This window comes from Pomacea canaliculata, linkage group LG8 (genome assembly GCF_003073045.1).
Source record: "Pomacea canaliculata isolate SZHN2017 linkage group LG8, ASM307304v1, whole genome shotgun sequence".
NCBI classification, from domain to species: Eukaryota; Metazoa; Mollusca; class Gastropoda; order Architaenioglossa; family Ampullariidae; genus Pomacea; species Pomacea canaliculata.
The window spans coordinates 26075164-26099730 of NC_037597.1; the positions used below are offsets into that span (position 1 = coordinate 26075164).

Here is a 24567-nt window from a genome sequence, read left to right on the forward strand (position 1 = left end):
TGGTGGGAGCTGTTTCTACATGCAGAAATATTATCATTATGAATCAAGACAAATAACATGTTAACAGCTCTGGCCGGGTGTTTGACGATGCCATGCATTCTGATGCCAATCTTTGCTGTGAGAAGTGTAAGACTCATCTAGTTGCATTTGTGTCTAGTTCACTTCTTGACAGACTAATTACAGAGAAGCTATTGTAGGAGGCTGGCACACCATAGCCCACTCCTTCCGCCGGCACAACGTACCACGGAGAACACAAACTGCAGCCCACAGGAGGAAGGGAAGGAAACACAGTGTTTATTTGACTGACAGATTGAGACAACAAACTGCCTGAAAGAACCGCTTCAGCGGGTTTCATTTTGCTGCACAAAAAAACGGGATTGCCGCACAAATATTTGGAGACACAAATTATATTACCCTGCGAGCGCGATCCACCGGGCCCGAGAATATTATTTAGTGCTAATATTTATTCACAAAGGCAAGAAAAGATTACCTCCCTTGATCACACTGAGCTGCCGTCCTTCAAGAGTGCTCCTTCTTGATTCCTGAATATACGACTTTGGCTTTCAGGCTGGCATTAGCGAGTGAGGCTGATAAATGCACACAGAGCCTTGTTTTCAATGAAAAGTTCGTTTCTTATTTTTACATCGCAACAACGGTAAGTGAGGAGGACAATAAGAAAGGAAACAAAGCGAATGTTTTTGAGGTGTTCGGGGTGGAACACGCGAGTTGAGAAGCATTATTTTATTGTGTACATCCTCCTCCTTGTTCATCTTTTTACCTCTTCAGTTTTCTTGTTCTTACGATGTTTCTGCTCTTGGATTATGCCTTTCCTTCTTCTTCCGATGCTTAGATATTCTAGCACATCACGATTATTTCAAGAGGTTAAAAAAAAAAAAGATATCTTCGTTGTTAGCTCCTCTTAGTTACTTTACAGATTTAACATCTCACCTCTTCCATATCTGTATTTTTACTTGTCGACTGCGTTTCGTTAAGAATATTTCCAAATGATTTTTCTTGACGAGGACGATGACTATCAGTCTGAATAGTTTCAGCCTACATGTCGCAGATTTCTCTACTTTTAAATTAGAATTTACTGTCTTTTCTGAGAGCTGTTAACACGAAGAATACATGTGCGCGCCGAGAGGATTCCTTTTAATAAATAAATAGATATTGAATGAATAAATAAAACCAGAAAGGAAGATATAGAACGGAAGAGGGAAAAATATCATGAAATATAAAGAAGGAAGTTGTGAAAGAGAATGAAAAATGGTGAGAGAAGGAATAAATGAAGGCGACAAAGAGCAGGAAGAAAAACGGAAATAAAGAATAAGAAATGAAGAGAGAAATGAGAGAAAGTGAAGATAGGAAAGAAGAACAAAGAGAAGCTACGGTGCAAGAAGAAAAATAGAAAAAAAGAAATATAAGCGATGAAAAACTCTACTGTGCTCACTGTCAGCAGCTTCGCTCTGGGTTGTTGGCCATCTTCGGGAGACAGTCCAAAGATCCTCAAAGCATGTCCTTTCTGTTTTGACCTTTAACATCCGGAGACAGGCACACCTGTTGCTCCATTGTATTACCAATCCACAAAGCGGAATTATTTTTCCCACTTTCAATGAGGACAGGAAAAAAACTTTGCCAATCACAAGGTACGAAAACTGTTTTCCTAAAAATGTCGATGTCTTTCGAAAAATGACTGATTCTGTTCTGAAAACTAATATTATTACATCTGTTTTGTAAAAAAAATATCGCAATATGGAATATCTCAGTATACTTTTATATACAAATTAAATATATGTGCAACAATCTCTTCACATCTTCCGTTATACTTCCGTTAGATGTACGCTCGGAATAAATGGAAAATTGTGGCATGTGTGGAGAAAACGATAGATTAACATATAAGGTGCTTGTTTAGCTGATTTTGAATCAAGATGTTTGCAACAATTTGATGTTGGCTAATGGCAGGGTCTCGACCGTAGTATTCTCCATTTTGATATTTGTAAGTTTTGAGAAACTATCAAGTGGGAAGAGCTGTTCCCCTCCCGTAACTCACCATCTTAGTAGAACAGAATCAGAGAACCAGAAGTCGTTCACAAGAACCTCTTGTCTGCTTATATATGTGTCTAGTTTGAAAGTTCATTCGCCTTTGTTAGAATACTTTTTCACCCCAGAAATGTGAAAGCAATAAAAATATCTGCTCAGACCTCAATTCGTGCATTAAATCATCCGTACAGAAGAACAGCACAAACGCAGATAGTGTCGAAGGTTTTAGTCTCGTCTTGAACTAAAGTCCAGCAAACAACCTTGGGTAGTGTTCTGGATGGTGCTCCACCCGTATAAACACACTGTGTCAACAGACTAGTCCCCCCGCCTGTCATACACTGATTGATAGTTCCAACTGCTCGTAAAGTTATGGGTTTGTTTTCTCCTCCTGTTTACAGAATCATCAGCCGATTTTTAATCTCAGTACCAATCAAGGACGGAGGGGCTATTGGTGTGGGGGAGTATTAGAATTTGTTCAAGTTAGTCTCTCTTTTGGGAAATCGTTTCTAGAGTGTCTAGAGTCAGAAACGAAAATGAAAAGTAATTTAAAAATCTACTTTTGTTTTGGTTTATGTTTTATTTAAGAATTAGCAATGTTAACAACAACGAATAAGATGGAGCTCGTTCAGGTAAACTTTAATTTTAATTTTTGCTGGTTCTGAATAAGTTTACATTAAAAATAAACCCTAGGAACAGAAACGAAGTTTGTATAAAATAAATGTAAATATTATCAAAGCCACGTGCATAGGATCGACGATTTTTAAATGAAATAATATTGTTTACACGGAACTACCGCCGAGTTCGCATTATCCTTTCTTTTAAATCATTGACTGTAATTGTGTTGTGGATACTCAAATGAGTACAGTGCAATAATCTTGCCTATGGATGGAAAGGTGAAATGTCAAGTCAACTTTATTGTAATATTATTTTCCTTAATAGATAATGCTAAATGGAACATAAATTGTTTTTATTGTGTACAGTGGTTAGTAGCTGCTTTAACCAGTTAACACATAACTGATGTCACCGACATGTTTGCAATTTAAGTTTTTTCCCCAATAAAAAGATTTTGACATTTCAATTTACACAAATTAAATTCAGACATGTCAGTGAAAAAGCATGTCCATGCAGTAAACTTCAAGCAAGTACAAAGGACATTTTCAAATGTTCGCACATTCCCTAAAACATACAAATTCTAAAATATCAGCTGTCTGACAGTTTGACAACGAATCCAACAAAAATTCTTAAAATTTAAATGCATTTTGATAAATAAGAATGCATCCTTGAGTGATTTTATTGATGTGCAAACATTATAAGGTGGACATATTGTTCGTGTCGTTGACTAAACGATCTTGCTGCAGCAAATGGTTGTTGTTTCAAAATAATATAAATAGAGAAGGTAGGTGTGCAATGTAACCTGCGCTATGTCTAGTTATTATTTGTAATTTCGAAAATCAAGTTTATTTCTGTAAAAGTTAAACATTTGAGTATCCTTAGTGATTCTATAATTTTCGATGAAATTTTCGAACTTTTTAAAAACTAGGAAACATTTTGCTCGAAACTTGCTCCCGAAGCTTTAATCTCAAATAAAAATCTTTTTTGTTTCAGTAAAAAAAAAAAAAAAAAGTAGTCGTCGTTCTCAAATATGTCTCAAAACACGCCAAGATACGTTAAGTGAGGACGTGGAGACGTTGAGATGGTTTACCGCCTGTCACGCGAGATGTGCGAGAAGTGTTTCTGACGCTCTCTTGACGTCATCAATCATGGCTCTTCACGTCAGCGCTATTGTCGCCCTCGCCCAGACCACGCTCAATAGTCCCACAGATTTCTATTGCTCGTAATCGGTCTCGTTTTTTTGGAAGCCTTCATAGAGAAAAAAACTAACTTCTCGCTTGGTGAAGAGGTGAGGAGATGGGCGAGGAAATTACATGGGCGTCTTGCAGCCCTTCACAAGCTGCTTCAGCTTAGAGATGCGGACAATACCTTCAAACACAATACACTCGTTTAGAACGCAGGCGGTTTTGCAAAGACGAGAAATGAGTTGGGAGAAGGGAGCCAAGACGAGGTTTGAATGAGAGCCTGACACAGAAACAGGAAGGCAGGCACGAGAAGTAAGTGAGGAGAAAAGGGGAGGGGGAAGGCAGAGAGAGAGAGAGCAATAAAGGCAAGAAGAGAGCGGGAGAAAGAGGCATGGAGAGTGAGAGAAAAAAAAAAAGAAGAAAAAAATAGAAAGTTCGCAATGAACTTCTCAAATACTTCATGTAAAGGTGGTCTTTAATCGCAAATGTTCTCTTTATGCTGTCCTTACCCCCTCCCTACTCTCTTTCTCTCTTTTTCACACACACACGCGAGCACACACATGATGCACATGGACAGAAAACATCAGCACTCAATCACCCAATGCTGTAAAATTTTAATAATACTCTAATTTTATGATAAATACCCGAAGAACTCTTGTCAGCTAACTACTTCTAGGGCTCATGGGTCTAAAGTTCATCCTTTCTCCTCACGTGATGCTTTTGGTGATGTGGGTTGTAAAGAAAGGTTTGTCTGTCTGGTTGTCTGTGATTCCGCCTGTTTGCCTGCGTGTTAGTCTGTATGTTAGTAGAATATCTGGGGTCACATGCTACGTGCAATTAAGGAACGTTTTCCTAAGCAAACGCTTAACATTCTTGCTCGCCGTTATCTGCGTTAGGCAACGGGGCCCTCCATGGCCCTCCATGGTGCAGCTGTGTGTAGTCTGAGCCCCAGCACCAGGGCCCCTCTTAGTCTCACTTATCTCAGCCCCGCGGTCGCAAGAACGGGTGTTTGGTAAACCTAATTACCAGCTAAACTTTGCCTTTAATCAAGCAGACCAGACTGTTTATTAATAGACACCCTCAAGAGTATCGCATGGCGGAGCCGGCTAAGGGGGCGCTGGTATCAGAGCACGTGTAAGATTGTGAGTATAATTAGCAATAATTAAAATGTCTTCGCGAGCAGCACCGCGGCTGGCACAGGAACACCCGTTACAGTTCTCACCGAGTAAGCCGCAGTGAGATGAGATGAAATGAGATTCTCGTTGACTTTTTCCTACTTTTTTTTTTTTTTTTTTTGGATATTGAAGGCAGAAATGAAGAGAAATTGGACCAAGGAGAGGCAGACGACTATAATTGCACTATGATGACCATAGTTCGAAAACATTAAAAAATGATGATACAAGATTGCTCCGCGGGACATGATGAAGTGATTTTGATGACAATTTGGTCCATAAGCAATAATTAAAATATCGTCAGGCTGTGTACTAACTAAAACACTTTCGAGACGAACGACTGTATATTCGCACAAGATGTCTAAATGGATCAGATAGAAAATGAGTGAGCAGGCCTCACCCTGGCAGCAGTCCCAGGCCGCTAGGTGTCTCTGTGAGAACTTTCTCCTGGAGGTGGCTGGCATTTCACGTTGATCAAACCCAATCGCCGCCGACCTATAGGTTATTGACATTCGCTAATTGCGGCCTCGGCGTCGGCCTGAGTTTGATACTGACAGACGACCACGTGACAATTGCTGTCTTGTTGCGCCATATTGATTGCAATCCAGATACGGCCCCCGTGATGTTGACCCTGGCCGGTCTGTTTGCGATAACATTCTTGTGTGTCGCGGGCACAGAGATAATCAGTTTGCTTTTGAAGTGATCCCACGGGGGCTGTTAGCGGGGCCCACGACCGCCCCCGCCCTGACCTTTCGCAAAGGTGTTGACGATGTTACTGGTGTTGTTCTTGCTTTATCCCCACTGTCAATCTTCTGCTTCTCTTTTTTGGACTAGAACAAAAACAGAGCAACAACAAACAACAAATTTCCCCCAGCAACTGAACACTTCTGATGGTTCTTTAACGACAAAACGAGGAAATAATAATTTTAACAAAATCTGTAAAATAAATACTGTGATGGCAATGCTTCGACTATATCACACCACGGACTGGCGCCTTTCTGGATATGAGTCAACAACACATTAGAAGTTCAGCCTCTACAAATCAAATCCCTGAAGTGGAACAAGGACCTCTCCTTAGTCTCATCAGCGCCCGTGCATTTATTCTTAATAATATCCTTACTAATATATTTTTGTTTTCTAAGGACAAAATAAAAAAGAATCAAGAAAGTAAATTTTTACAGTAACACATTTTCTTATATTTTGTTCATCCATCAGTCAGTCCAGTTTTTTCTTTTTAAAGACAGCTGAGGTTACCTTTTCTGCTTAATGATTATTAGAAGTTAAGGCTATTGATGTCCTGTCTATCATGGAACCCCTGGATATGTAGGCCAGGTCCCAGGGTAATGGCAAGGCTTTTAATATGTAATCACAATGCTGTACTGCAATCCATGTAAGTAACAATCACTTTAGAATCGGTAAAACTAAAACTTGACCTTTGTCCCGATGTCGATGATGCAGCGGCCTCAAGGCCAGGACGAAGCATAGGCCAACATTTCTATCATATTATGAACAACATTACATCTTTTTTTACTCTTCGTCGACCGGTATATTGAACAAGCACCTGAAGAATAGCGTACCTGGGGTGGACCGCTGCTGGGCATGCGCGACATTCTGGTGACGTAACCTCTATACGGTGGACACGCACACCGGAAGTCGGGTCTATCGACCGAGAGATAATTTTGCTGAGTGGGTTGGATCATGTTTCAGCTGGGTTAATGAAGGACCCGACAGTGCCCCGCCGACTCAGGAAATGCAAAATGATTATGCCTCCACGGTGGTAAAGCGGAAATGCACTGTCCTTGCAACCTCCCTCTTTCGCTCTGTCTCTCTGTTCACCTTCGGCTAGACCTGTCCCTGCTTCAATAAGCCAGGGTGGGTCCTTTTGTTTTCACTCAGCTTCAACAGCCTCGGCAGTTAATTACAACTTGGTATGAACCTCAGCAGGTGAGAAATTGCCCCGCTAGAAGCAAACAAAACTCGTCGGCAAGTATCTATTGACAGACGTTTCAAAAGATGACGGGGGGCTGCCACAAGCACTGACGCCGAGGGTTCGATGCCAAGGAAAGTTCGCGCAGATATCAGGGGCAAGTGGAACATCGTCCGGACATCTGCGCGCTTGCCGTTCGAACTCGAGCCCGACGTTCAAACGAAGGTTGATGGCTATGGATCTCCTGGCGATCACGTGATTTCCTTTCGAAGATGACCTTCCCGACAGCGCTTGCTTCAGTGTTTGCACACGTATTCATACGCTAACCTGGTTTGGAAGTGCACTTATGCCCCGAAAATAAAAATCCTCGAATTCTTGCATTGACACTCGGGTGGGGGTACGTGGGAGTGAGTGAACGGTGGATGGAGGGGTTGGGGTGTCAATTTTTACTGCAACTCAGATAATCCTAAATAAACTCCAGTCTAGATATAAACTCATAGTTCTCTGCTTTTTTGAACATCTTCCCCATTAACGGGTTTGATTTTTTTTAATATTCACTTTAAACAGACCGCCTTGACCCCAACAGTTTGTACAAGGGTTAATTTTTTTAATTGAGAAATTAAAGCGAAAGACAATACCCTGATTTTGTGTTGCCTTCTGTAGAATTCTACCCCTTTAAGTTGTGTGTAACAGAAAATAGGCAACTTCTTTTAAAATTTTATTTGTCTTACGAACCTCAGGATTTCAGTCTTTGTGTCTAAAGATAAACAATTTCAAAAGAAAGTTTTGAAATAACCGACATTGGAATCTAAGACTTGTTGAAGCAGTCAGCTCCTATGCTAACCCACCTTTTCTCTTACTTCTCGTTAATTAACAGAGTATATCTTTTCTTTATTTACGGCAAATCTTCCTTTAAACATTGCAAAAAGCTTTTTAACTTTCTTAACATTGTGTCCTCAAGCAACATAATTTCCTGGAAGCGAAGGAAGAAAGCAAGACAAATCAATTGCATCTGGTTTGTTATCAGATTAAATCGAAAATGCCACGAGGATGCATTAGAAAAGCTTTTTTCCTTTATTTCCGTTCCTACTTTTACCGAGTCAAGCTATAAAAGTGGAAACAAGAATGACATTATGACATTAGCTGAGGGACAATACAGCGAGCGAGGGAAACCATTCATGTGCATCATTGCATCGTAAATATCACAAGTTTCACTTTATTGTGTAGATAGGGAAGCAAAATCTTTGACTATACTTATTTCTCGTTGTAAACTTGTCGCAACCTCAGTACCATGATGATGATGATGATTATGATGATGACCAATCATACAGTTGCTATTTGTGTCCACTGCGGTCTTGGTGTTGCTGAGGCGGTCTGATGTTTCCAGTGAGTATTTAATAGTACTGTATCAACGCCAAAAGCAATCCATCATTTTCGATAGATTTTTTTTCCAGTTTTCTACTTGATGTCTAAATGTCAAAAAAAAAGTTTTTCATCAATCACTACCACCAATTCTCGACGTGGCTAAATTTTCCAGTCAATAAAATGAACAGCTGACAAACTCATTTCAATAGCGGTAGGAGAAGCCAGTCAGAAATTATTACTTAAAAAAATAAAAAATAAAAAACCAAGAACTAGTTTGAATTGCAAAGACTGCTAAAGGTTAGTAAGCTTCAACTGTAAGTTCTTGGGAGGGTTCTTTGAGGGCTCACGAGTGGCTAAACTGTCCCCGGGTCTGTCTGTCCCGCTGGGGACCACTCCAGCAAACAAACCTTTTACCAGTAAACGCTTCCATTCTCGCAGCTTGAGAACCGTGATGCATGTTGTGCAGGGGTTCCTTAACTCCCAACATTAGCCACCATCTTCGCCAAGGGTCCAAATTGAGAGTGAATCAAGCTCAGGCACGATCCTTTTCCAGCGTAACGCAGAAAGAAACAAAAATGTGTGAGGAAGTATTTCCGGTTCCGGTTAAGACGTGCTGTCGTGAAGCACTCGGGCATGGCGCCAATAAATTAGGTGTCTGCAAAATCAGCTAAGCGAACTTTTTTTTTAAAACTGTCTTCCTCTTTTTTTTAAACTTTTTTTTTTTAAAGGGGGGCAAGGGGCAAGAGGCGAAAAGATGGGTAACACACAGAAGACCTCTTCCGTCTGTTCCTCCATGGCTTAAGGTCCTATATTTTGGCCAGAAGTTTAGAGGTGCGGACCGTGTCCAGTCAATTTTTACGCCTATTACTCTCAATATTGAGCCCGGGAAATCAACAGCAAAATCATTTATTTCTCGCTAACCCTCTCATTGATCTGCGCCGGCGCGGAATCTGGTCGTTCCGTCAGATCAGCCACATTTAATTCCACTGTTAAGATGCCGGATGAGCGCCGGGCAGCCATTTCCACGGTAAATGAGGTTTTTTCGCTATTTCCATTCGCTGATGGCGGCTTGATGATTAGACTACGACGGCGAGTGCTATACGGTGATTATAACCCCTTGCCTCCATCGATTCTGGGAGGCCTGCGTGAGTGCACCCCGTGTGAGGACAGACCTTCACCCTTGACAACTGGTAATAAGTCGGGGCTAGCCCGTCCGGACAAATTGCAGACCCGAAAAACTTCGATTTTATCTGCACTCGAAAGAAGAGGGGCGTGGGTGTGGAGGTGTCGCGGGGTGGGGTGGAGGTGAGAAGAGCGGGGTTTGAAAAAAATCTTCTTGAGTGATCAGGCGGGATGATCCAGATAGAGAGGGCAGCACACATGCCAGGGTCGTACCCGTCAAGCACTGCGCTAGAGTAGCTCGCACGTGCGCTACATACAGTGTAGCCTTGTTGGCCAGAGATGAGCCTCGTGCTGAGGGAGGAGGCGAGCTTTATTGACTCGCCGTGTCATCGGGGTAGCATGCTTGGCTGGACCCCTCTTCTCAGGGGCGGGAGGAGAGCGGGGAGGTCACAGTGAAGGCCTCATTGGGTCATGGGTTGTTTAGGGGAGAAAAATCTCTAGTCCTATTTTTTTTTTTGTCAGAATAGGAAGCGCATTAGGATGCATGATCGAAGGTTTGAAGTATCATTTTTTTCTTAGTCAATATCGAGGACTTAACGCTGGTTTCGGGGTGTTTATACTCAAACAAGTGCTTTTGATGTGTATAGTCTAACATGGGCGTTCAATACAAATTATAAATTGCATGTCGTGTGTGCTGTACAGTAGGTTTTAAGTGTATAATTACGCATTGGTTGTCATGTTATAATTTGGCTTTTTGAGTATGTGTGTTAACACTGGTGTTTTGTGCTTGTTCTGACATGTGGTTTAGGGTTCATTTGCAATGTAACGGACTTGAAGATCATAGAGGTAATCGTGAAATAGTTATTAAATGTCATCATAGACATTGTAAACTGTCCTTATACAAACATGTTTACAAAATTCTGTCTTTGTGTTATGGGAAAACTGACCAGCACATCGTGCATCTCCCTCCAACTAAGCAGCTTACTGTACAATGAGCACCAATACTTCTTGTAGAAGTCGGTTTTGTCGGGGTGTTATCCTGCCTTGCTGCTGATATCCCTCCGCCAGAACACGAGAGGAGGATGGGGCATTAACTCTATTGATATTCAATAAAGCCTTAACATTTATTTATTTATTATTCAATCATTAATAATTCTTTTGTTGTAGGAAATTTTAGGAAATAATTCGTATCACGGTACAGATCACCAATGATGCCGTCAACACCGCATCATTTCTGGATTATTGCTGGAGGACTGCAGAGAAGAGATCGTGTCACGAGAATGCCCGCCTTTTGAAAGCCATTTCGGAACCCTGGAGGAGTCCTGGCTTGCCACTGATAACGTCACTTGGCCAGAAAGAGAGGATGAGGACTGGATCCCCTTGCGATCTCTATCGGGGTTCTATGCAGCTGTCAGCAGAGCAGAGTTCGAGCTCTCCTCTCTCTCTCCAACATTCTCACTCTCTCAATCTCTATTCACCCCCCCTCTTTTTTTTTTTTTTTTTGGCCGTTCATGAGATCCCTTGATTCCAGCTTCATGCAGTCTTGTCTTCCATGGGCTGACGACTTTGATGAAGAGGGTGCTTCCTTCCCTCCCCCGCATCAGTCAGGAGGAACAGGGAGCACAGGGTGGAGGGGTGAGGAATTCAGCAAGACCTAGAAGCCAGGACCCCGAGATCGTGAAGCAAGAAAAAGAAGAAGATAGAAAAAAAAGGGTGGTGTCAAGATAAGCCTAAGCCCATTAGCGGGGCAGATAACTCGCCACGAAGAAAGAAAAACAGGGGAGACGAATCACGCGTTGTACTGCTCCTCGAAACTGTTTTATCTGCGACACCACGATGAGCCCTCGTCTCATACACTGCAGCGTGTCTGTCGCTGCAGCCAAGAAAGATGGGCTTGTGGGTAGGGGAAGGAGCGACCTCTAGGTCTCGACAGATGAGGCTGAGACTGTAATACGAGGATGAACGCTATGTGGTGAATAGCGTGGATGATGATGATGATGATGATGATGATGATTTATACGTTGCAATTCTTTAATCTATTTCACTATTCTTATCTTCTCTATGGTCATAATGAGCTCAGACAAGCCCTAGCTTATTAAACCCAAATAAATATATACCAATAAAATATATATATATAGAAAATAAGGAAGTACATGTAATACACATAAAGAAGAAATTTTGGTGTTCATACTTTATTTTGAGGCGATGCTGAACTACCACCTATGGTTAGCAGCCCCCGGAGTCTGTAAAATGTGAAAATTCTCCAATAAAGGTGTCAGCAACACAGATAAAAACATTTTTTAATAACACATACACGATCTTTTTGTTAGCCTCCGGTAGGCTGTAAAGCGTTTGACATTTATTACGAACATTTTAAAATTAAACTGTCTAATAAAGAAGCAGAAGACATTAAGAAAAAGTAAACATGTTTGTGGACACCAAGATAAACATTTAATGTGTCTAGCACTTTAACAATAATGGTTATGTCTAGGCGTGGCTTTCTAGGGAGGACACTGAGTTCGGTTCAGATGTTCTCTGACCCTAAACAAAGGGTGACAGGAACAACTGGCAAACACTCGGCCACTCTCAGTGTCAGAGGTCATATTCATGAAGCGAGGTAACACCAGGGCGAGCATCCTGTCTTCGTATTTATAAAGGGATGTCCAGACTTCATTTTTACCGCTTGGAATGTGGATATCAATCATTTCAAAGATGCTCGTGGGTAAAGAAACATAAAGCAGGATCCGGTGAGTCTGCACAGAGCCTCGTACCTACGGAGACAAGTTATTCCGTGGTGTCCACATTTTGCTCACGAGTGACGAGTTACCCTCGCTCCATGAATAGCGGCCTTGCAATTAAGCAGTGCTGATGTACAAGCAGAAGGAAGCTTTGCCTTCTGACGATAAGATGAGGCCAAGGCAACTGGGGGATCACAGATATTCTCTCCATGGCCGTGTCGGCTCCAAGCTTAGCGAGTGGTGAGATACAGCGAGATTTCAGACGAGAACGACGAAATAATGGCTGACACGTCCTCTAGCCCGCTGACTTCTTCCTGATGATGTTTAGCAATGAAGAGGTGATGAAGGCCGTTGACAAGAGCACGATTGCAAATAGCTTTCAGAAAATAAATGACAAAATTAACCCCTTCCTGCTTAATTACGGACGGACGGGGACAGTTCATGCACGGCACAGCTGAAAATATCTCGAGAAGCAGCAGAGAATTTAAAGTTTGTAGACAGTTAGTTCTGTTAATATCCAAACTGACTCCTGTTAAGGTGAAGTTTTCAGTAGTCTGCTGACCTGATGGTGACTGGTCAGTTCTTCCCTTTAATAGTTTGAAGAAAGAAGGGTCCCATCGTCTGAAGTAGGCATTGGGAGCGAGGCAGACGGGAGGCGAACATCATCATCATCATCATCATCATCATCATCATCATCATCTTTGCGTTACACGGATTTAACTCGGCTAGAAGCAAAATAAGCACAAAAAAGCTGCAGCATAATGAGGCACTGTTTGTCTCTGTTTTCCAAGCAGCGTATGAAGTCAAGAGTTCTCAGGCCCACACTAGTTATTATCTTTAACGGCCACAGCAGTTCCTCTCCCCTTGCCCTTCCCTTCCCCTTCCAGATCCAAAACGAGGCTGATGAAAAACGTGACCATAGAACATCCAGATTAGTCAACATCTTCGGTCAGTTTATCACAGACACCCGATGGCGCAGGTTGGCGGAATGTGTTTTTACTAACAACCTCCTCTTCCAACTTGTCCATTAGCTTTGAACTTTTGCGCCGTCGATGGCGCTCGTTAAAGAACGATGTTTTCTTCCAGAGCAGAGTTTATAAACATCCATTTCCCTCGGCCAGCCGTCTGGCAAACACTGCGCGCATGGGACCTGGCGCTAGAAGATAAAGGCAAGGGCGAGCACTCCCACTGCACGTAGACATCGCAAGTCTTATCGCAGACGGCTAATGAAGCAATGAAGGCGAAATTAAAGGATCCAAACTGCTACAGGATTGGTTTGCGTGCCCTAACTGCTTAAATACAAAAACAAGAAGATTGAGAACAACTTGTGGCTGTGGTAGTTAAGGTTTTAGGATCTTGAACTGGAGGTCATCATACCTTTCTCTTTTACACACTTTGTATTTCTACACACCTGACACTAATACTGCCTCACAAATAATGTTTCTAAGAAATGGATCACGTATGTGAATGTCTTTAACCTTAACATTTGCAGTCGGTCTCGACAACCCAATGGCTACCCCGCTCCAAAAAGCCAAAGGAACTTGGAGGAGGTGCCATTCGTGCTGAGGATTGGCCTGAAAGTATAGCTTCGTGATCGAAAGAATAAGAACTATTGCCCCAGATGCTGCTATGAAGGGAGTGCTAGGAGTAACAATGACAATGACTTCATTGATCCTTGCGGAAATTGTACACCATTAGACTTCGTCAATAATAAAAGCCACGTAAATACCCGCAATCACTCATCCACTCAAAACAACAATTGAATAATAACAACCCTGTTATTCATCCACTCGTCAGCCAACAGATGATAATACCGAACATTATTATATACAACATAATACCAACCGTTTCTGTTTACAAAGGATTACAATTATGATTTCTAGACTGCTAAATGCAACAAGGCGATGAAAACAGCAATGGCGGAGACGATTACTGGCGATGGTTTGAAGATATATTTGAACCTGCTTTGAAACGTGAGCTCTCCATCCGGACCAATTTCCTGCGACCCGAGTTGATGTTGCACTGCTTAGTTGGCTGAAGCCTGCAATAACAGAGGTGGTTCCACACCTACGGTATCCTTCTGGGGACCGGAAGTCAGGAGTGCGACATCTGCAGCCAATGCTGGCGGCAGCACGCCTGACTGCTTCCTGGAAGCGCGTGAGTGCAGATGGTTTACTTCACGACTGTCTCGTGATTGGAGACGACAAACGTAAGTGGTTCTTTCATGACTGTCTAGCGTCGGGAAGGGAGAAGGGAGGAGAGGTCACCTCCCGTTGGATTACCGTAGGGGAAAACTCGCTTTCCACCCCTCTAACCCAAAACTGGGGAGTAGAACAGGGCAGTATCTTAGCATGCCCGAGATTCTTGTCATCGAGCGAGAGAACAAAGTGTAAATAAGAAATCGTAACCGCACGTGGTTTCATGTGCGCGCATATTCTCAACCTACCCCATCCACCCCTCCCATTTACCCGTGAACGAGGGAATGTTAAAGGGGAAGGAAGGGTCCGCGCCAATAAGAGTTAGGGTCCCCACCAGTTCATCATGAACAAAGAGGGACAATTGGAAAACTCATCAATCATCAACGCGGCAGAAAAAAATGAACAGTTGCAGGGAAGGAGGGAGCGGAAGGAGGGGACGGTGTGATTAAGACCTGACGGATACCCACGATCATCACCCCGCTGATAATCGACTCCCGGTTGTAAGGCGGGGTCGCTGATTTCCCCGGAACTAGCAGTCAGCCAAAGACAGATCAACTTTCCCTCCTCCCTCCATCCACACACACACACACCACCCATTCCTGCAATTGTGCACTGGCTTGACCTTCTGCTGTGCAATGCAGCATGTAGGTAATCTGTATTCGTTCAGTTGACACGCTTTTTTTTTCTTTGACCCCCATTTTGGGAAATGTTGGCACCAACAAGGTTTACAGCTTGTGTCCTGCAGATGTTTTCGTTCTTTTTTTTTTCTCCACTTTTTCATTCTTTTTACCGTTTATCATAAGAATCTGGCATCGACACGGTTAGAAACTTACAGCATGTATGAATAAAAAAATAGAGAAAGAAATATGTCTTGCCCACCTGCACAGGTAAAATTCATCACAATACACCAGGTAAGCTCTTTAACTACAGGAATAAGTCTGTCCATGAAGCCTTACCTCCAGTGGTATCAAATTATTAATACATTGTCTGAAGCAGGGACTTTTGCTGATGACGGAACCCGACGCCTTCGTCAGATTAGATAACAAAGAAGACGACTGTGCACGCGCAGCTCACGTTCTTGTCCCGAGGGCTGTTGTTCAGTGCGGTGAACCCGCCACCTCTGCGCCGGCGCGACCGGAAGCAACAGGGCGCCATGAAGTTCTGAGCTTCATTGGCTTCTCGATTTGACCAGCAGAGCGAGCCGTTGTTTCATTTTGTCAACTGCTGTGATCAACGGGGTACGTACGACAGGTGGAGGTGATGGATGGAGGGGAAGAGGTGAGAAACTATGTGGAAGTGTGGAGGACAAGTAGACAGACGAACATACAAACACACAGAGAAAGATAGATAATGTTTGCCAGTAAGCTATTCTGGCCTAAAAATCATTCATCCCTCATAAAAATAATGACTGCTACCTGTCATTAGTTCTTTCCGAAACTTGCTGGTAACAGAAATTCTTACAAGTGTGAAGAAAGACAGAAAGATGGAATTTCGAAGACTACTGCCATTCGAGAGAACGTAAATAATCCCTTTCCATAAATCCAATTTTTCTTACATCGCCGTAAACACTCATCTTTCTTCATGCATTCCACACCTCAGTCCTCACCCTCCCATCCCTCAAACGCTCGACTCCCTCCCCCACCCTGAAGTATTAATGATGTCTTCTGCGGGGAACCGGAAACCACTCAAACTCGGTTAGCTCCCTTTGAAGCTGGGCCTTGATTGTATCTATTGTGTGGCAGCGCTGGTGGCGCTGCATGGAACACGGGTGGCTTCGTGTTGCGAACAGGGATCCAGCAGCAAACTGTATCTTGCAATCAAGGGACAAAAAAGTTGAGGAAATTGTCACTTCGTTTTTTTTTCTTCTTCTTCGATGCAACCCTTGCCCACCTGTGAAATTAGATTATTAGCGCGGATACCTGCAAAGCGCCAATTACGGAGGATCAGAGGGGGGCAAATCAAGCTTCTGCTGTCTTCGGCTCCCTAGCGACCACCGCTCATCGCTACCCGGGTTAGAAAGGAGCAGTTCGCTGTCGCCGCCTCATTTGCGGCGCAAAATCCTGGCTATTGAGGAGCAGACGACTCACGTGCGAATGGATACGCTGGGCAGAGTTACCGGACTTATCTTTCCGCCGGCACCAATTATCTGGCAAGTCTGGCATGGACAGATAGTCGTCACACCACAGCGACACGCGCGTGGGGGCTGAACCGTGGCAGTCGCAGGGCTGAGCGAGCGATAACCTCAGAGAGTTGGAGCGAGCATCAAATGCATTCATCACATCGTCACAGTGGCGGTGACGGCCATGACAGCTAAGAATAGAATCCAGAGAAGTTTGTCTGTAAACGGATTGTCAATGGACATTCACAAGAACACGTAGATTAAAAACAACCAAACCTCCTCAAATCCCTTCTCGTTATCTCACGACAGACATGCGAGAGGCGAGTGTGGCGACATAAAGAAGGCGTTTGATCATTAACGCGGGGTAACTACAGAGCAAATTCGTTCACCCACAATGTGTAGCGATGAAGACCGGAAAGGTTGGTGAGATGACAGTTAAGATGCCAAATTCAGTATTATAAAAACAAGTTTTGGCAGCAACGGGCATTCTCCTGACAAGGAAGGCGGGTAAGCGAGGGAATGGGTTCGTGGGAGAGAATGTCTGTTATGGTCCAACTTTTTACAAACAAAAAGCAAAACCAGTGCAGGCCATGAGAGGACGTCGTTTGGACCATGAGGAGGAGAGAGGGAGATAAAGGGAGGAGACTGGAGGGTGGGGTGAGTTGGCAAAGAGTGGAGCGCATCACTTGGAAGCGGTGTAAGGTGATATTGGCCACGTGTCACTGCGCATGCGCCGTGCCAAGCTTTCGCCGCTTAATGACTGCGTTGGATTGGCGGCTTGATTGCTGAAGCCAATGCTGTGAAGGGTTTTATAGATAACCAAAAGACGTCAGGACCGGGGTAGAACTGACTGCAGTCGGGTGCGTGACAAATGCACGTGCGCTGGTGTGTGCGTGTTCCAGCCGTATGCTGGCTAGGCTCACCCATGCGTGACAGTGCGTCTGTGCATGTATCTGCCGATCTATTGGGCGATTAATTGAGAAAAAAATGACCAAAAAAACAAAAGTAAGAGCACTGAAACACATCATTTCTTTATCGGAAGATTCATGGATCAACGTGAACATCGTCTGTATTTAAGAAGAGAGACCCTCTCCCTTTGTAGGTTTAGAATCTTTCTATTAAAATATTTTAAGTCAAATGTCTGTTGTAACGCTTGACTTACCCAGTGGCAGCTGTAATGTTTGGTGTACTCAGTGGCAGCTGTTATAATTGATCTACTCATTGACATCGCAAACATCAGTTCAACCTGCTCGAGTTTCTTAATGTCGCTAACTCGATGTTGTCTTGTTTTCGGCATCATTTTCACTGTGAAACCATCCGAGACTACCAAGATGTCTGGCTGTGAATCCACACCGACAAGTGAACTTAAACTTGCACTCTTCTTAGTACATACACCGTTTTAAAAACTAATCATTAAGTAGATTGCGTCTTTTTAAAAATAAAACCCAACAACCCCACACCACTATGTTCTCTACCCGACTTATTAGATTACACACCCGGTATTGAAAGTCGAGAAGAGAGCGAAGTAGAGGAGGTATTGGTTTATTCCTAAATTTGTTTCTTCTGCGACCGTGTTCTGTCATTTCTAACGGTTGTCATCAATCTTACCCAGGTTTTTACCAGCGCACAGCCCTTGTAGCAGCTTCTGGTTTCCCCGAGGGCAACCCCGCACAAAACTGCTTCAGCCATCGAACAATCTATATAATTAGTGACGAAGCCAGAACTGCTGCTTCCTCTATGGGGAGGTAATCTTTTGTTCTCCGAAACCTAACACTGCCCTCGTTCCGCGGACGTGTCGCTATTGCTCCACGCCCATTAATAGTGGTTGTCTTCCTTTGTTTTACGAAAACCTCATTACTTCACCTGTGTTTAGAGCTGGGCGGATGGAAGGAAGGAAGGAGGGGTGTGGAGGATGGAATGAATGGACGAGCAAGCTGGTGTGACAAAATCGAAGTAAGGACGAATCTGACACCCACCTTTTCACCAACCATCCCTTTACACCCACTACCCACCCATGCACCCCGCATCCCTGTCCGGGTCAGTGTCCCGTGAATAACAACAAAAAATTAACAGAGGAGAGTAAGCTCCCTCCTCTCTTCCCCTGCCCTTCCCCCTTGTCAGTACAGACTTGCTTTCTCACCGACAAAGCCCCGGCTCTACGAGACAAGTGCTATTTTCACCACTTTCCGCCGATCATAGTAAGCCCTCGGGCAAGCTCGGATCAGGTATCGCCACGCCGGAAAAAGGCGGAAATACCCGAGACATTTTCGCCGCGGGAGGCGAGGTGCACAAAGGCAGGAGAGAGGTGACTGGGGTGTCTGCAGAGGTTCGATTCCACGTCCAATGGCTTCACCTGTCGGGTAGAGCTTCCCCCACCATCCCACTCTGTCTACTCTCCCTTCTCTTCCTCGGTTCCTTCTCAACAGCGCCGTGGAAATGGAGAAGCAAACATCGGCACGGAGGAGGTGGATGGGACACTCTCTTGTACGCAAGAGTGATCTCCGATTGTTCGACTTAATGCTCAGGTAGCTCAGACATACAGAACCGGTACTTAGTGTGTGTTTACGTGTTTTGTGTGTGTGCGTGCGCGATTGTAAGTTTGGATTTTGTAGCAAGCAAATCCCCGTCACTGTATGTAGATTGGTCTACACACCACTACATATGAAGACGAAAGAAGCGAATTTTATTCTTTCTTTGGCCTTTCCAAAAGCATGCGTCACCCATCTGAACACAAAGAGTGACCTGTGTTCACTTCTTGCACTCTCCAACGTTAGCTCTCGCTTGCACGTGATAGCGATGTCTCGTGTTTTCTCGCGGTACGTGAGAGAGGTGCCTGCAGGGTTCCAGACCCCATACTCCGATACAAAAATACGAACAAGATGTCGCGAGCTTCTGATGTTAATTAGACTTTCCTGGCTAAGTCTTGATACTCTCGACAAATCTCGTTACGAGGCAGAACACGGGTATCCGCGTGGCCTTAAAAACAGTTCTGCCTGCAGACGTCATCCCCGTCATGGAGAAAACAGGGGGCGCTTCACGCGCTTGTTATGATTGATTGATTACGGTCAAGAAACCGGAACGGAGGCGAGAAGAATTCCAACCAGGCGCATCAGGGGGGCTCTCTTACACTCGCAGCGATCTCTGTTCGTCACAGGAACCTCGCCGGTGTCGTCAAGACACCTCACATGGCCGTCACGCTGCGCGCTCAGCTGGCGGAAATGACGCAAGGCGGTAGCCGAGTCACGGGGTCGTTTGCGAAGCGGATGATCTCTTTGCACAACTATTATTCAATATCGGAGAGTGGGAAAACAATCTTTGACACACAGCTATGAGCCTTTATCCCGAAACTGCCGAGTCCTTAGCTATGGCTGTCAATTATAAATTTCGACGATAAAAGATTCTTTCAGCGCATCGCTCTTCACCTCTGTGATGATATTTATTTTTTTTCATGATCCGGGTGCCGGCTTTTTACACCCCTGTCGTAAAACTTACACTCAGATTTCTATTCGAGTTCAGAGGAGTATTATCTACCGTCATTTTTTTATTTATTATTTTGAAGGGAATGGGGAGGGATCTCATTGCTCCAAATGTTCTAAAATTCGAAAATATCTTTTAACTTTATCATTCCTGTAGGATCCTATAATATTCCTGTTACTGGGTGACCTAGGGTCACGGGATACTGTTGTTGATCTCTTTATTCCCGAAAAAAATGAGAGAAAGAAGGAGAAAGACAGAGAGAGTGGGGAAGAAAGGAAAAAAGAAAGGGGGAGGGGAGAACAAGAATGAAGTAGATGTGTATCTCAAAGTGGCTCCATCCTTCTTCGTTCTCAGCCTGCGGTCCTGAAAGTGGTTGAGGGAAGTGTCAGCCCATTTTGGGGACCAATGGCGCGGAACCACCTGAGGAGGCGCAGGTGCACGACCACTGCCAGACTACAGGCCACTCGAAGAACTCGCAGAACGCACGTGTTGGGTGGAAATGCCAGCGTGCAGCACGTGAAATGAGTTTCGTGTCGACAGGTGCGCAGCAGCCCGGCGGTTAAAAAGCATCCCCTCCCTCCCCAGGGAGGAAGAGGAGAGGGATAAGAAAGGAGAGAGAGGGGATGATAGCATGCAAGGAAAAAACGAGACGTTTTGATGATGTCAAAGGACCTCAAAGGGAATCTGGTATTTTCTTACTCTGTGTTTGTTATATTTTCAAACCAAAGTCAACAGCTAACCCTAACCCTTACCTTCATTCAAAGCACTAATTAACATTTCGAAATTGCTAAAACAGAATCCGGTTTCATAGCTCACCTGTTCAGAAACTGTAATTCCAAAATATAGGGACTGACGTCAGCTTGGTGTGCAGCCAATCGCCTGCGCCTTTTGTTAGAGCATGGCGGAGCAAGTCCTTCTGACATTCTTGGCGCCGACAACAAGGATATACACTGTGACAACCAGTGCTGCTCCAGAGAGACGGGAAGCAAAACTTATTATTAAAGGTAGCTTCTTTATTTAAAGTTTTGTAAGGTGAAGCCAAATCAGATGACGACTTCGTGAAGACAGTTTAGCCATGAGATTATCAATATTTAACTTTTTTTTTTTACAAAGTTCGTGCCATGTATATCATTTATTTTCGATTGTTCTTTAATTTTGCTTACTTGTCTTCACAAAGCAATAAAGCTGGAACAGAAATTCTAACATTGGTGATATTTAGTTTCTTGCCCTCCCTTTACTACTGTATCATACATTGAACCTTGCATTGTATTCCTCTATTGACCTTCCGATGGTAAGTTCATAGTAGGTCACTAGGTACACTTCTTCCGTTTTCAAAAGTCCACCCAGGTGTAGACCTTAGGGGCGACAACCGGGTGATAGGCATCATATTAAGGGGCAGGTAATTAAGTAAATCTATTACCTGTGAAAGGGCTGAATGCTGCTCACCATATCGCGGTTATCTGTCCTCCAAGTTGCTTGTGGAACCTGCTGGGGACACTGCAGGCGGTGGAGAAGGTAGTTAAGATGGCGTCAGTCGACCGTCGGCGTTATCGCCTGGTGGGGGGTGTAACGTATCCGACGACGATGATTGAGGAAAGTTCCAGTGGAGGCTGAGCTGGTGTCAAGACTGCTGCTGGGCCGTGACGAACTCTTGTCATTCATAAGTCCGTTTGTGACAATGAAAAGTGGTGAACATTCTGTGAGTGGATAGAATGTTTTCTGTCAAAGATATAAAAATAAATGTGATTGGACGAGATTTTTATGAACGTAATTAAACTGAACCTCCCTCATTCACATCTTACTGAATGGAGACAGGTTTTCATTCTGTTCACTGGAAAGCCCCGTCACCTGATTATCATCACATTTCTTTTTTCTACAAACAAGCTGTAAATGTTATTGTAAGATGTCAAGAAGAGTACTAAACAGTTAGCACAGTTGGATTTTAATAAGGTTTAGACACTTTGGACTTCTTCTGGGTTCATTTGTGGCTCAAGAATAAAACAATTTAAGATAATGACGAGATGAGATCCTCTGGTAATACTGGGAGATTCGTACCACGCAAAGAAACAGAAAAGGCAAATAAAATAGCAACAACAAAATACGGGACGAGCGGAAGAAAAAAAAACGGAGCAGCGTGTGGCCCTCGGCATCTAATGGAGGTAGACACCACACCCACTTCCGGCAAGAACACGACCCTGTTGCCCCTCCTTAATCGGAGAGTGCCTGCCAAAGCGGCGTAACTGCTCCTGTAAATCAGTTTCTGTAATCGAGGTGTCGCCTCCACTGCCTCGTGTGTTGTGGAGTAAGAACCAGAGCAGTTTGTACTAAACTCTGCTAAAGTTTGATGATGGCGGGTACTAACAGTTACAATGAGAGCCATGGCCACCTTAGACACCTTTCTTTGAGTCATCACAGATAAAAAAGAGGATAAACATAAAATCATCACGATGTATTGGGTAAAACAAATGTTTGTTTATTTGTCTAGCGTCTTAGCCGACACAGGAGGCAGGGTCTACATCTACACCTACATACATGTACATCAAAGCGCTAGAGCGCATGCCGCCAGCAGGTGTCAAAAACACTTGACGACATTTCACAGACAACGAAATGAGGGTGCCTCGCTCTTGTTATTGTCAAGAAAAGTAGCATTTTCTGGAAATGTGTTTAAAAAAACCAACTCAATATATAGAATAATAATAACAATACAACATGTATCAAGTCTGAAATGAGAGAACAGAAACTGACAGAAGCGGTGGCCATAAAATTAAAAGCAACAGAACAAAAATTCTTTGAAGTAGAACAAAGCGAAAAGTTTCGCTTACCTGGCTACTAAGAATAGCAGAGAGAGAGAGGCGAACTGCGAGAAGAGGGAAGGAATGGCTTTAATTCGTTCGTTTCCGTTTTCAAGATTTAGATTTTGAAATAAATAAAAGAAAAAACCTGTCTATGACAATCATTGCCCCCTATCCTATGCTCCCACCCCACTTCTCAACTCATTGTTTCTGCCAGGCATGCAAAGCTATGATAACAGTAGACAGTGAGCAGTCATCGCCCCTCCCAGGCGCAGTAATTAGCTCGTTGGAGCACGTCGAGTTATCTGCCGCTGTCAGGAGTGACGCGCAGGCGCAGTGGCTTTACGGATGACAAGTGTCAAAACCTCAGGACATACCCATGCATCAAGAGTGTCAAGGCGGCCCTCGCTTGCCGACCCGGGTGGTGAGTGAGGGGAGGGGTATGGCTGACTCTCCAGCGACTTATTTCTCATCCTCCATCCCTACACACTATTCTTGAACGCACACATACACTCTCTTCCTCCATCTCTCTATCTCACACACACTCTCTTTCTCCATCGCTTTCTCTCACACTCTTTCTCTCCCCTGGACTACTTACTTGCTACGTCCGCGAAAAGCTCGAGTTCCGCACACAGCGCAATGAATGACGGGAAATGCAGGTATGGCTATCACCATCAGAAATACCTTCAGTCCCCATTCTGGAGGAAGAATGATGCTCACCTACACGTTCTACATCCAAGACCAACTGAGACTACTTTTGTCATTAACATCATCGTCTTTGAACTCGTGTTGACTTTTGTTTGTAACATTCAATTTTTGGCTTCTTTGTCATCTTTCTTTACTGCATAATTCGGAGGTAGTGGTCCCCTTGTCGCCTGGCTGAGTGTAAAGTAAATAACAACAAAACAAATGTGTCCTTTGACAAGGTTACACAGATTATAGTCTTTTCACGAGACAGTCAATGAATCTGCTCACCACCAAGCCCAGCAAAATGGTACTCCATCTGAAGTGGTCAGCTTGTACAAGTTTTATCAGACTGGAGGGTTGTAAACATGAACGAAGATATTTACCTTTATTTAGAATAAGAAGTGTTATTTAGTGTTTGAAGGTGTGTCACGTGAGCAGGGCAGGAGGAGAAAGGAATGTTGATGATAGCCTCGTCCGTGGACAGTTCCATCAAACTGACAGCGCTCCCTCCGACTGCTCGCCATCCCCATCCCTACAGTCACATGACTGCACGTGTACTTGTTCCTCCCTCCCACACCTACCCTCGTCATCCACCCAGCTCCCACCCGGCGTCACTCCATTGCACGTGTCTTGCTGTTATACCGATGTATGTGCGTGCGTGTGTGTTAGAAACTTAGAGTTGGTGAAAGTGTGCATGAGAGTGTGTATGTATGATTGTATGCGTGTGTGGGTGCCTGTACATGTCTATATGTACATACATGAGTGTATTCGTATTTATGCGCATATATAAACGTTTGTGTGCGCGTGCGTGCTGCAATGCTTGAAGTAACTGCTTTGATGTGACGTTCCGTGGGAGGGGGGAGGGTCCGCAGTGCGCGCATCCCGGAAGACTGTAGTGATGTAGTAGTACATGACGTCACCAGCAAAATGAATGTGGCCCTGTCACCACTGTCTCTCACTTGATCCTTCCGCCAAGCAGCATTCGGCAAATCTGACGATTTCCGCCTGCCGAAAAGATTTACAGAGTCATAAGACTTCTCCAGACATGACTGCCGCTGTCAAGCTGTAAAGTATTCGGCAAAAAGACATTAAAATCTTCTCAGTTCTTTTTTTTTTATTGCTTTTTAAACTGTG

General features: G+C 43.9%; 1 long non-coding RNA gene across 1 annotated transcript; it reads right to left on the reverse strand.

Annotated features, from left to right (window-relative positions):
- Window positions 1-3533: 3533 nt before the first annotated feature.
- Window positions 3534-24567, reverse strand: LOC112571006. Its single transcript, XR_003100734.1, has 4 exons — window positions 22777-24567; window positions 21375-21673; window positions 20771-20919; window positions 3534-5838 (listed from the first exon to the last, which is right to left on the reverse strand). It is a non-coding gene; the product is annotated as an uncharacterized LOC112571006 (long non-coding RNA).